Raw genomic sequence first — 14,697 nt, 5'->3', positions numbered from 1 at the left:
AAGTAACTATAGTTGAACTTCTTGGTAATACTGACTGTAATGTAATTATTCCCTTACAAGGATGTTATTTTTAATACCAAAAAACAGTAGCACAATAACATTTAACTTTAAGAAGAGGAACTACAGAAAAATCAGGATGTATGTTAGATATAAATTGAAAGGGTCACAAAGGCTAAATGCCTGAAAGCAGCATGGAAACTATTAAAAAAAAATACTAGAGCATCACATTAAATGTGTATGCCAAATTAGAAAGGACAATAGCAGAACCAAAAGAATGCCACCATGGCTACATAGCAAAGTGATGGAGGCAGTTAAAGGCAAAAAGGCATCCTTTAAAATTTGGAAGTCAAATCCTAGTGAGGATAATAGGAAGGTGAATGAACTTTGACAAGTCAAGTGTGTAAGTATAGTAAGATAGGTCAAGAGAGAATTTGAGAAACAACTTTCTAAAGATGCAGAAACTAACAGTTTTTAAAAGTACACCAGAAGCAGGAAGCCTGCCAAAGAGGAAGTGAGTCCACTAGATGACCAAGGTGTTAAATAAGCACTCAAGGAAGACCTGGCCATTGCAGAGAAAGCTAAATGAATTCATTCCATCAGTCTTTACTGCAGAGGATGTGGGGGAGATATCCACATCAGAGCTATCCTTTTTGGAGTTGTCTGAAGTACTGTCCCATGTTGATGTGTCAATAGAAGAAGATTTAGAGCAAACTGATAAATTAAGCAGTAATAAGTCACAAGGACCAGACGATATTCACTTGAGTTCTGTCAGAACTCAAATATGAAATTTCACAACTACTATCTGTACTGTACTATCGCTGAAAGAAGCCACTGTATCAGATGACTGGAAGTTAACTAATGTAACTCTGATTTTAAAAAGGACTCTAGAGGTGATCCTGGCAATTACAGGCTGGTGAGTTTAATGTCAGTACCAGACAAATTGGCAGAAACTGCTGTAAAGAACAGAATTATCAGATGCATAGATGAACATGATTTGTTGGGGAAGAGTAAACTTTTCCTTTTGTAAAGGGAAGTCATGCCTCACCAATCTTATTGACACCCTCAAAGAATTCTCAGCATGTGGATAAGAGGGGATCCAGTGGACATAGTGTACTTGAATGTTCACAAGGACTAACAAAGGCAAATTGAAAGATTATGAATTAAGTCTCGTATACATCTGGCATCTCCTATCTCAAACTTCTTAGGCCTGGTGCACGCTACAAAGTCAGGTTGACGAAAGGCAATTTACATCAACCTATTTGTGCATATTTACACTCAAATTTCTTTCTGGCAGATGTAAGCACACTGTTACAGCCATGCAGTAAAGCCACCTCCGTGAACAGTAAATGGAGCCGGGTCAACATACTGAGGTCAATGCAGTAAAAGTATAGAGACTGTGTCAGCTGTGTCAACCTTAACAGCCCTACAGCAGCTGTCACACAATGACCCATTCCCTATGATAGTGACCGCTCTGCTCACAATTGTGAAACTCCACTGCCCAGGGGTCACAGACTGGAAACCACACCTCATCCCTTTTAAAACTCCCCACATAGTTTTGAAATGCCGTTTCCTAATTGTCCACCTTCGTAAGCACACGTAGCAGCTCACCCTTGTTTGTAGCTGCCCACTGTCTACGCCAGTTCCACACTGTAGATGCAGTCCTGTCTTGAGTGGAGAGGAGGACTGGATTTCCAGAGCCTGTGGGGAGAAGAGGCTGTGCAAGCACAGCTGTGGACCAGCCAAAGAAACCTGGACATCTACAAACAGTTTGCATGGGGGATACAGGCAAAGGGGTATGACAGGGATCAGTAGCAGTGCTGAATGAAAGTGCAGGAATTTTGCTGGGGAGACAACAAGGTCAGGGACACCAACAATCAATCTGGTGATGCCCTGCTGAGGAGGAGGGAAAAGCAACAGGGGTCTCCAGCTATGCCATAAGCCAGGGCTTGTTGGGACTGGCTAGACCGTGGTGGAGTCCATGTTAGGCAAGGGCAGATAAATATGATGAAAGGGAAGGGAACTCAGGTAAATATGTGCATGCATTTTTCTTCACAATATTTAAATATAAACATGGCATCTGACCCATATCCAACTTAACAAGACAAAGGAGTTGGCTTTTTATTGTTTCTCTCATATGAGAACAGGTAGAGTCAACATCTGCTTTTCATTGCTTTGTTGGCTTAGGTGAGGGGTCAGGGGGCAGATGGCCTGCAGAGCTCTTTATGTACCTGTGGCTGTTATCCTCCTGAAAGATCTCGATGAAAGTTTCATGAAGATACTCTGCAATCCTCTCAATGGAAAAGTTAGTCTATCAAGTGTAATTATCCTGGTTAAATCCATGTATCTTTGTATCTAAAGTTATGAATATTGGCTATGATTTTTATGTCAAATGTGTTTTGTTCCTGGGTGACACCCCCAGCTAGAATTTACATGAGGGATAGACAGCTATATGTTGATGGCCCATTAAGGACACTTCACTCTCACAACGGGCCATTAAAGAAACTCATCCTATCCATCCTCAGGAAGAGCTGTCTGTCTCAGACAGCAAGGAGCCAATAGCCACCCCTGTAGTTCAGCAAAACAAGTGAGTATGTGATGTGGGCATGTGTAGGGTGACAAGATGTCTTGTTTTGTCCGGGACAATCCCTTTTTTAAGCCTTGTCCCAGTCATCCTGACTTTTTTGGCAAAACTGGGCAAAAATTTGTCCCATTTGCTCTTGCATCAGTTGGCAAAAGCAAATGGGATAAATGCGATTTAGCCCCAAAAATTGAGGTGGAGGGATGTGCGGGGAGGGAGGGCTTGATGCTTGCCCCTCCCCAACTGCGCAGGACAGGCAGCTCAGTCGAGTGGCTTGGGCTGGCCCCACGTGGGTTTGTGTGTGTCAGTGGTGTGAGTCGAGTTGCGTGGGTTGACCCCACATGGGCAGGGGGACAAGCGACTCAGGCCGGCATTGCATGGGCGGGCTTGGTCCAGCATCTAATGCCAGCCTGTGGGAGGAGCAAGGGGGAGAGGGGAAGGGCGGCATAGGGTTAGGGACAGCCCCATGTCGGAGGGGGCAGATGGGAGGGGGGGGCCCAGGCGGTGTCCTGTGTTCCCTTTTGGGAAATATGGTTACCCTAGGCATTTGACTCTGGACTCCATCTTGGATCAGTAACTTTCCATACAGAGGGCCTATGGCTTTGTTTGGGACAGTAAATTTCGGTGCTCATGGCAGAGGATCTAAAAGATCCCTGAGACACCTCTGTTTTGCCTCATTCCTGCTCCAGTTCTCTGGACTGTGGATTTACAACTAAAAGGAGTATTTTGAACAATGGACTGAGGACCTTCCAATCTTCTGGAAGTTACAAGAGAGACTTTTGCAAGCCAGCAGTCTATTCCATTACTGCTACAAACCTAATAAGGACTTTGCAATCATTTGTATATGATCGATTAACCATTTATAACTTATTTTATTAATTAAGAGTTAATTTACTAAGGATTGGCTGGCAGCATGATATTTGGGTGAGATCTGAGATACATATATTGACCTGGGGGTATATGTCTGATCCTTTGTGATTAGTAGAACCTCACATATGGTGAACTGGGTTTTTAGTAACCTCTCACTATATATTAGATATGTCTGTCTGGGAGCCAAGGACTGGAATGCCTAAAGGGGACTGTGCTAGGCTTCTTGTTAACCAGTGTGGTGCCACAGAAGCTCTTTTTCTATTGGTTTGAGTTTTTGAGGATTATCTGCCCTGTTTCTTGCAGTCTGCCTTGAGGTGGCATTCTCAGTGTGGTCCGTTCCAGGCACTGGGTCACAGTACTTAAGACTGGTTCTAAAAGGATTTGACAAAGCTAATTCCATAATCAAAGTCTTTGCTGGATGTGATAACAGTAACTCTGTGAAAACTGCAGAAAGACAGTGCCAGACAGGATCTAAGATTGGATACAAGAAAGACCAGGTGATTATTGGATGCCATGTGCATCCATGGAAAATGTTTCTAAACATGGCATCCAAAAAGCAGTCACTTTTAAAATTTCTCTGACTATATGGTTCAAAATGCACAAGTGTAGGAGCAATACAAACACTCCTTGCTGGAGACATTTCCAATGATGAAGTAGCCAAGTCCATCAACAGTAGAGGTGTTGAAGCCCAAGACTTGTACAGTACTCACGGAGAAGCGGACACAAGAATGTTTTTGCATGCTGTATGTGCCAATATGGATTTTGAGTCTTTTGGTGACACAGGACCCATAGTTGGTTGTTTTGGTCCATACTGTTCATTGCTTTCCAAAAGAAAAAACAGAGAGAGCATGGATTGAAACAGGCACCATTATCTGCATAACTGACAAGTATTACTTTATATCTGTGCATGCAATTAGTATGCACTCACTCCTGACTTCTGGAACTTACTTCCTACTGTCTACACATTAACAGGATGTGACTCCATCATCCCTATTTGGTATTGGGGGGCAAAAATCTGTTTTAATGTTGTCAAAACAACAGGAGCATACCACTTAGAGATCTTCTCAAATTGGGAGAGAGTGATGGACAAGTTTGCAATTTCTGCAGCAAGGAAGTTGATAGCAGTGCTGTATGACCAGAGAGAAAAGGAGAGCCACAGAAACCTGAATTACTTCTAAAACTCTGTCCATCCAGAAATGACAAGTCACTGCCCAAATTCTCACCATGTGATGACAGTTTTGAAGAGCATGTCAAAAGTGCATCTTGGCAAACAAAGATTTGGATGCCTTCATACATAGGGGGACAAGATATTTGATCCATCCATGTTGAAATGGTGATCCATATGGATGATGAACTACTTCCTGTATTCTTCAAGGGCTCAATGACATCTGAGCTTCTACGAGACTTTATTTGTGCCTGGAGCAGTAGGGGTTGCTGCACAATCATGTGTAGTCAGAATAATCTTCTCTGCACAAAACTGTACGTGCCAAGTGACGACTATAGTAACCCCCACACTCTCTTGACAGAGATCATGATGAACAAGATGACAAGGGTTGACTAGAAATGTCCCAACTGCTATTACATTTTAATAATACCTGAACAAATGTATTACTAGATTTTTGTTTTACCCTTTAGATTGTTGCTGTGATGCTTTGCAGTCACCAAGAAATCCAATTTGATGTCATTAAACTAACATTAATGCAAATGTTTCAAAGTGGTCATTGTTTATCCCTGTTTCTATGATGATAGCACCACTTGACAGCTCCACATCATAATTCATCTTAAAGTAGACATAAGCATTCAAGTGAAGTGTGTAGAAAGGGTTCATTGCTGACCAAACTGGTGGTGTTTGCCACTTGCCTATATACTCATACCCATACCAATGGAATAGGGACTGAAATTTTCTTTCAACAGAACAGCCTTCCCCACCTCACCCCTGGGAGGCCATACTCATCATGGCTGGGCCATACTCACTGGAGTGGTGCTGTGCTGAGGTGCTCCAAAGCTGAAGTGTCAGCAAGCATTTCTTACTAAAAGTGTTTATGGGACTAAGAGGAAGGCAGTTTTGAAACTTATCTTTCCCTTTCCGTTGTGACACTGAATCCAATGGTGCATCTGTTTTTTAATCAACAGCTTCTGGTGTGGCAGCCTTGAGGGGTGTGATCTCTGCACCTGCAGAACACCTGATCTTGATGATGAGGAGGAAGAGGATTAGGGAGGACATGTTCAGCAAGATCCTGCAAGCTAGTGCTGCATTGGAATTGTGAACAAAGGGCTTGGAGGGCCAATATGGCAGTCAGCATGGAGAAGACAAAAGCAGACAGAAGCAGGAAAAGGAGTGGGAAATGTGCCATGACCTAATGGGTCTTCTCAGGCATCAAACCCAAATGCTGCAGACCTTGATTGACCTACAGGTCCAAAAATCCTAGATTCTCCAGCCTTTGCTGTTCTTGGAAAAATGCATGGTTGGTGCTCCCTACAGCCCCCAACATACCACATAAGAATGGCCATACTGGGTCAGACCAAAGATCCATCAAGCCTAGTATCCTGCTTTCCGACAGTGGCTAAAGCCAGGTGCCCCAGAGGGAATGAACCGAACAGGTAATCATCAAGTGATCCATCCCCCGTCACCCATTCCCAGCTTCTGGAAAACAGAGGCTAGGGACACCATCCCTGCCCATCCTGGCTAATAGCCACTAATGGACCTATCCTGCATGAACTTACCTAGTTCAGGGTTTTTTTTTTTTTTTTTTTTGTACCTTGTTATAGTCGTGGCATCGCAGTCTGCATCTTTACCCCCTATCATTCGATGCCAGAAGACAGCAAGGAAAACCACTCCTTGGCATGCGCTGACCTGTGAGAACCATGGTTGGTGTATGTGTAGCCACAACAGACTACATTTGTGCACTGAAGTGGAAAAATGTTTACTTCCTTTCCAATTTAAAAATTCCATTCTGTTAATTTGTTAAAATGTGTTACATTGCTTGTGGTCTGTTTTGCACACTGTTTTTCTGCAGTTTTCCCCACTCAATAAAATTTATTTATTTTTGGAGAACCAATTATCTTAGTACACTGCACACTGGTGAATGCATAGTGGTACTCACACAAACAGGACTTGTTAATGTACAGTAAGCACAACATAGTTCATAGGTTCAAGCAAATACCCAGTCATATCTATAAATGTGTGGCAAGCACTACACAATTCATAAGTGTCCAGAGAACAGTACAGCACAGAACACTACCATGGATGCCCATTAATATGCTGTTTCAGAGTCTTCCTCAACTGCTTAGCTCCACATTGGACTCTTGTAATGGCCTTTGTGTCTGGCTGTTCAAGGTAAGCAGACAGCTGCTCCTGTTCCACCTTCACCATGGCGGCAGCTTCCCCCCCTATCTGCTTCACAGATATTATGCAGGACCTAACAGGTAGCAACAATCATTGGGATATTTTTCTCATTGAGATCCAATCTAGTGACTAAACACCGCCAGCGTCCCTTCAGTTTACCAAAAGCACATTGAACTATCATTTTGCATCTTCTGAGCTGGTAGTTGAATTTTTCCTTGATGCTAGGGAGGTGGTCTCTTCATGAGCCAGGGGAGCAAGGATTGGCTGGGTCCCACAGAAACACTATTGGCATTTCAGTATCACTGATGGTAATTTACCAGAATATCCATGGTTGCAACTGTTCTTAAAGATGTGAGGGTCATGAATCTTTCCTGACCAGCCAACATTGATATTGGTAAAGCACAGTTAAATGGACACTGGGATATCCACCTTGGGGTCACAGCACCTTGCTTTGACACAAGTTTTCCTAGTGAGCACATGCAGCGCTGATCCAAGTAGGCACATGCTTGAATAATATACAGACTTTTTTTTGGCAGCTGTATGCATCAACCAGTTTGTAGTGTAGACATGGATATAGTCTTTGCTTTCAGGGTTACCATGTGATTGGAAACTGTGGTATCTAGATAGAGAATAATCTGTAAGAAACTTACTCTGCTTTAGTAAATGACTGTCTCACTGCTGTCCTTGCCTTTGAAACCATTTGGAGGTAAATGTGCTAATTATACTGAGATGCACTTTAGAAGAGTTAGGAATTGGATTCTTTGATACCTTAAATTTGAAACAGACTCCTGTAATGGCTCTCAAACACTTCCCCCCCCCCCCCCGCCCCCCGCACATAGAAGTCCCTGATGCTCTCTTGTACTATCAAAGTGTTGCTTCATCTTGCTTTAATAGCTTTGGCTAGCATTTATAATCCTAGACTAGGCAAATTTATGATTTTTTTTTTTAAGTGTTGACTAGCATGTTTTAAAAAACTGCTAGTGAACAGTAGGTTTAATAGATTAGCTTGTTAATCTGTCACCCTTCTGCTCCCACCAGTGTTGACCATAATCAGCGAAGGTGTTTTAAAAGTTATGGAACTCTATGCTAGTGGCTTTTAAAACATATTAATGTAAAAAAAGAAGCTACCTATTTTCTTAGTCTAGATAGGGCTTTACTGTGATCGTATATTGGATATGGAATAGTGACACATTCCAGGTACTGTGCCAAATTATTGTAAACTGTATTAAGTGGCCCTGAAAAGAGACTTTTCCTGCATATTACTAGCAAATGATTTATAGAGATTGTATTTTTTTTTCAATCTTCAGTACAAAACTGCTTGATCCAAAACATTTGGGAGTACAGTGTTTAGTAAAGTGTAAATTTGAAAATCTTTGAGGATTTTGACCTCTTCCATTGTTTTTGGAGGAGCCTAGTCAAAATTCTAAACATTGCCAAATTGAGCTCTTTTTTTATAGTAGACTTGGGACCAGATTCTCCTGTATTCAAACTCTGCTGGGCACAAAGGTGGGGGCAGTGATATGCTCCTATGCTGAGGTGGAGCAGTTGGCACAGGAGATGGCTGTGCCAAGGGAATTCCGATATTTTTGCAATGCTGAGTGTTGTAAAACAGTGGTTTTCAATACTTCTCATTTGCGGACCCCTAAAAAAATTCACATAGAGGTGCAGACCCCTTAGGAAGTCTTAGAGAGTTTGCGGACCCCAAGGGGTCTGTGGACCACAGGTTGAAAACCACTGTCGTAAAGGATTTGGAGCAGAAATAAGCATCTGGACAATATTAATCTGGAAGAATAGTGCAAACAAGGCAAGTGTAGTAGTTTTAAAACCAAAAATAAGTGTCTGAATCGGTTAAATTTCTAATGCCTTTTAGTTCACATTTATATTTATCATAATAAGCCCAGAGAGGGCATAGGTTTGACACTAGCAGATAACTCTGAGGAGCATAGAAGACTGGTCACTACAAAAATATTAAATCCTTAGTGAATCTTTTATCTGAAAACCCAGAGAAAATATTCTTCATACTTCTGTATCATTGCACCACTTTCTCTTAAAGAGATAAAAAGAAAAGGAGTACTTGTGGCACCTTAGAGACTAACCAGTTTATTTGAGCATGAGCTTTCGTGAGCTACAGCTCACTTCATCGGATGCATAGCTCAAATAAACTGGTTAGTCTCTAAGGTGCCACAAGTACTCCTTTTCTTTTTACGACTCATGCTCAAATAAACTGGTTAGTCTCTAAGGTGCCACAAGTACTCCTTTTCTTTTTACGAATACAGACTAACACGGCTGTTACTCTGATGCTATGCATCCGATGAAGTGAGCTGTAGCTCACGAAAGCTCATGCTCAAATAAACTGGTTAGTCTCTAAGGTGCCACAAGTACTCCTTTTCTTTTTACGAATACAGACTAACACGGCTGTTACTCTGAAACCTCTTAAAGAGATGGTATTCAAGGTATGGCACAAATGGTAAATGTATTAGACCACTAATGGCCTCTAAAGCTCAATTACAATGACACTTTCCATTACCGATTTGCTTATGAAAATATCAAGCCATTAACAGGTAACAGATTTTAAAATAAAAAGCACTGAATTCTTAATGAATTTAGAAGTTTAACAAATCCATGTTCTCACATGGAAGACACAACTTGATATTACAAAGACTGAAACTGTATGCAGCCTCTTAAGAAAACAAGAATTTGAAATAACTGTTCACTACTTATTTGTGTCCTCAGACACTCCCATTCCTCAGTTATTACTTCGCAATAGTAAAAGCTGTGTCCCCTTGGAGACCAAAAAAGGCATATCCAGTTAACTCAGAACTGGCTGTACGTAAAGAATTACAGTCCGGAAGGCCATTTCTTAATTCTTTGGCATGAATCTTCTTTTTCAGAAGTGAGGTGGAAACTGGTTAGATGCTAATAGCCTAGTGATAAGCCAAACCTTTCATTTCATGGATGTCTTCAGGACACTAATAGATTCTGCACTCATCAAAATGGTGTGGAGTATGCTAAAAAGCTGACTTATCCTTTTGGCTTCATGCTGTATAAAAAATGTAATAGGGACAGAACTGCTGCTAGAATCTAAACATTAAATTTTCAGTGTTGCTTTTTTACTAGCAGCTGACAAAGCATCTTCAGTGCCATCAAGCTAGTTGGTAAGGAGCCAACTTGAATGCTCGAGCCCTTAATCTTAAACAAAAAAGCTGCTTTTAGATGGCAACTTTCCATTTTGAGATATTGTGAACATAAAAAGTGAAGGTCACAAGTAGATCATCTAACCAAGTGAAGTGATGCAAGAATCACCAAAGGAGGGCTTTAATCTCTTGTCCCAAAAGGTGTTTGCTGAACTTGTGGTTGCTCCAAATTCTCTATATTTACATTCCTTCTTCCTCAAATCTTCATAAATTTTATACTTATGAAAATGAGTTTGAAATTTAGTGCACTCTGAGCTGGCCCCCTGTTCAGAGTCTCAGTCACTGCCATTCACAACAGAAAAAACATTTTTGCCACTTTCTGCCATGGACAGGATTGACTGAGGTGTTCCTGGATTCTGATCCTGACTCTGCCTGTGACTTGCTGTGTGGTCTTGGGCAAGGCCTTTCACTCTCTGTAGTCAATTTCTGCATCTGTAGAATTAAGATGCTTGCTTCCCTTTTATACATATGAAAGCCAGTTTGAAATGTAATGGCACCTGGCACCCTGTTTTCCTGTTGTGGAGGGCATTGTTTTTAGTGTCTGTATTTCACATGGTTTCCATGAGACTGGGACACTGTGCTACAAAGTACATGGGGTTTGGGACTCTTGCTGTCTACAATATATCAGGTTGAAAGGTCTGTTACTGGAAATTGTTTTATGCCTGACGTACGGATCTCAATTATTGAAATAATTCATTTACCTCATTTCATTTCAATAATTCATTCATTTCAGCTGAATGCTATGGAGACTGGTCCATTGCTGGGCTTGTGAAGAGGGGTGTATTGAGAAATCTTTTACCTTGCTGCACTTCCAGTTTTTAATGTTTCATTAGCCATTCCTGAGGCGTTCTATAAATGAAGTTTACAAAAGTTCTGACTAAAACCCATTAATTCTAATAGCGCTTGACAGAAATGATTAGACATATCTTGAAATAATACAAAAATCACAAATACAATAGATCAGTCTCATTTAATTTACAGCAAGTTATAAATTAATGAACCTCTAAACTGTAAGCATTTTGCATTCTTTCCTTTAGTATCTGCACTGTAAGGTATGAAAATATCAACTTCTATTCGAGATATTTAGTGAACTGAGGCAACTTGTTTGCCAAAAACATCCCTTTAATAAAATTTGATTGTATGAAGACGTCTGTATTAAGTGTTCTTTTAGATCAGGCATAAGAGAATCTTTGTTTCCTAGCTTTTCCCCACAGTATTGTTCCATTTAATGTTGAATATGGCCTATCCTAATTATTTGTTCATACTTTGTGTATACCATAAATGACTTGTTTTCTCTCTCTTCTTCTCTCCCCTGCCCCGCGCTTACTCCATTTTTTTTTTTTACCTGGAGTGCTATTAGGATCCATGTTGTCAAAAGCAAATATCTTTATTCCATAAAAATTTTGTACACACATGGGGACTGGGAAGGATTGTAAATACTACAGAAAGTTTTATAAGTATTCCATGAACTTTATAATCATAGGCTTATAAAGAATGTGTGTTATAAGTGAGGTGGTCTTCAGTCTCTTTCGTATTTCGCGTCAGATTAAATGGCCTAGTTTTAGTAGACGTGGGAATGGCTACGTAGAGTTATTCTAAAATTTTGTTTGAAAGAACTTGAGCATTTGGCAAAATATATCCGGCTGCCCAACTTCTTCCTACTCATCTATCTAGAGCAGGTTTGTTATGTACAGTATGTAAAACATTGCTACATAAAGATAATCTGGGGCCTTAGAAAAATAAAGCCTTCTGTCTTCTGCACCAAGGAGTCAGATTCAAAATTTGGTGGTGAATAATTTTTCAACAAAGGTCTGTCTAAAAATTAAACAAAATTTCTCAGATTTTCCTAGGAATGTTTCTAAATTTTGCTTTCTGGATCATTGGTGGGGGAGTTATGGTTGGATGACATCAGGGGCATGTATAAGATTTTATTCTGGGCTAACTACATAAACACTTTTTAAAATATTTTTTAACATGAGGGAATATCTGCAGATATTAAACAGTAAATTTTACAATAAAATCCTGCAGAATTTTAAAAAGATGTCCTATTGAAAAAGCAAATCAGGTTTATCCTTAAGCTTTCCCATAAACTTTCATTTCTAGAGCTGGTTGGAAATTGAATTTTCCATTTGAATGGCATTCTGATGGAAAATAAAATATTTTTTCAATTTGCTCAGTTTGACCTGAATTGGAGTTTTTTTTTATTTTGTTGAACTGATACGAAACATTTTGTTTCAAAACAGTGCCTCATTAAACTCTATTTCCTGATTGTGGTGTGTTGCCTCATGGGAGCCGTAGTTCAGGCCCCTGTTTGCTGGTATGGGCTGGAGGACTACATCTCCCATAATTCAGTGCAGAGACTCCTCTGACCAAGCTGTTTGGTGTATCATGGGATATGTAGTCAAACCAGGAAATCTCACTCATAGAGGAGAGTGGGGGACATCAGGCTCCCAAACCACAATTCTTATGAAGCGGTGTGTTACAATGGGAAAATGCAGTTCAATAAATCAAAAGGGAACGGTTCTATTTTAGGATGTCAGTTTTTTGTTGCAATCAAAAATTTTGTCATTTCCAAATCAATATATTTAGAAAATTTTGATATTTCAACTTTGTCCTCATTTAGGGTGAAACAAATGTTGAAATATTGGAATTTTCTGTGGGACAGAACTTTTACATTTAGCTCAGATGTAACTTTATAGTACACGCACAGAATAATACTGTGAAAATTTAAGTGACCTACCACTTTTTCTTTAAGGGCTTGATCCCGCATCACCTATATAAATGGGTATTTCATCATTCTTCTATTTAGAAATGGCATCTGACCCTACATGAAATGTAAAATTATGTGCTGAGTGCTTTAAACAGGCTAAAGAGGGAATTCACTTTTTTCTAAATTTATTATTTGGTGGTCTGGGTTCCCTGAAGTCATGGTCCGCTATCTTTCTTGGTTCTAGAACTCCCACAGTTATGACTCCTGTTCTGCTTTGATGGCCTAGCGTATGCTGTGCTGTGACTTCAGGGGACCTAAAAAAAATAGGTAAGGTTAGAATCTGTTAGGGTGAGTACCGTTGCTATATTCAGTGCCTTAGTGTATAACTATACATTTCACTCTTCAAAAAAATAAAAATTGCAGTTCTTCTTCTACTCTAGTTCCCTTTTTCCCTATATGACAGATTTCAGAGTAGCAGCCGTGTTAGTCTGTATCCACAAAAAGAAAAGGAGTACTTGTGGCACCTTAGAGACTAACAAATTTATTCGAGCATAAGCTTTCATGAGCTACAGCTCACTTCATCAGATGCATGCAGTGGAAAATACAGTACGATGAAGTGAGCTGTAGCTCTTGAAAGCTTATGCTCAAATAAATTTGTTAGTCTCTAAGGTGCCACAAGTACTCTTTTTTTTTTTTTTCCTTATAGTTCACATTCAGCAAATATCTATGGATGGGAGTAGGAAATGTCTGTAAAGGATATACAAGAACATTTGCATAGTTTTTTTTAATTCGTGATTTTTTATCTGTTCTCCCTTCCTGTTCCCCATTTTCCTTAATTCTTTCTTTCCCTCTCATGTATCCACTGACTTCACCTTTTATTCTAGTGTTTGTTTCCTTGTGTTTGTTTTCCTGACCAGTCTACGTTAACCAGTAGTGTTGTCCAGTGCTGTTTCTGTATAGTTCTTCCCAGGAAGGTGCTAACAGTTTCATCTCTCCTTCTCTGGCTGGTGTAGACCATGCCTAGCAGATGGGCTTTCTTACAAAGCTATGTTCTACATAGCTAAGCTGGGTCTGTGCCAACAAGGAAACAAAAATAGGATGTTAGAGGCAAGAACTGTTGTAAAATTTTTTTCTGATTATAAAGGGGTTTTCTTTTAGCATAGGTATTGCCTTTTTGTTTCTGGTTCTGTCCTTCTTTTCTCTAATACTGCCTGTTCACTCGTTGTGTTACTGATATGGTTATTGTCACTGCATGGACGTACCGTGCAAATTCATTCTCTGCTCTGGTGGACTGGTTGGAACAATAGCAGATTGTACTGACGCAACCTCACTTTCAGTGCAGGTAAAACAAAATTCTTGCTTCTGGGTAGAGGTTTTTGGAGGACCATCAAGGCCTCTGTTAAGAATTTCATTTTGAGGCAGAGATTCAGACTGAGAATCTTCCCTTTTCCTTTTGACTATAGCTTTTCTATAGAAAATCTCCTGTGTCAGAGGTGGTTGTGTAGTTGCCGGTTAGAAGCTTCATCTTTAATTTTCTAATAATAATTAGTATTATTGACTCAGCAAGCACTGAGTTGCTGTTACATTCTGAACAATCTATGTGTTGTGCATTTGGTTGTGAATGCACCGAGTTATTTACATTGCCTATAAAGTTGGCATTGCTGGGTTTTTAAAACTACTAAGTTTAAAACTAAGTAGTTTTTGAACTGCTAAGGATGTGTGCAGGAATGCTGCAAGCAGGACTTGAGAACAGTTCAGGCTGATAGTAAACCAGCAAGCCAGGGTGAAAAATACTTGCAGCACCACTCTTCTGCAAATGGAAAGGATAACAGTTGTACTTAACTGGCAGTGTTACTGTCAGCCATTTATCTAATCTCTTAGAATGTAACTTGTGCTTTTCATATCTTTTGCTTCCTGGTTTGACCTCATTTCACTGTTTTTGTGTTCGTTCTTACCATAGCTTATGTATTTCATTTCTTGCACTATGTGGGTTCCCTTT

The 14,697-nt window shown here is 40.2% G+C and overlaps 1 protein-coding gene across 9 annotated transcripts in view; it reads left to right on the top strand.

The window, feature by feature from the left end:
* The window catches only part of CSNK1G1 (casein kinase 1 gamma 1), a 266,160-nt gene that overhangs the window by 26,665 nt on the left and 224,798 nt on the right, over positions 1-14,697 (top strand). For 3 of the 9 annotated variants that reach the window (XM_043523202.1, XM_043523201.1, XM_037911573.1), the window contains exon 2: positions 12,943-13,025. The exons of the other annotated variants lie outside the window; for them this stretch is intronic. The gene's annotated coding sequence lies outside the window, so the exon portion shown is untranslated. The remainder of the gene's footprint in view (positions 1-12,942; positions 13,026-14,697) is intronic. 9 annotated transcript variants of the gene reach the window in all.

Source organism: Chelonia mydas, chromosome 10, assembly GCF_015237465.2.
Source record: "Chelonia mydas isolate rCheMyd1 chromosome 10, rCheMyd1.pri.v2, whole genome shotgun sequence".
NCBI classification, from domain to species: Eukaryota; Metazoa; Chordata; order Testudines; family Cheloniidae; genus Chelonia; species Chelonia mydas.
Note: the sequence above shows the minus strand (reverse complement) of the source record. Positions and strands in the feature narration are given on the sequence as shown.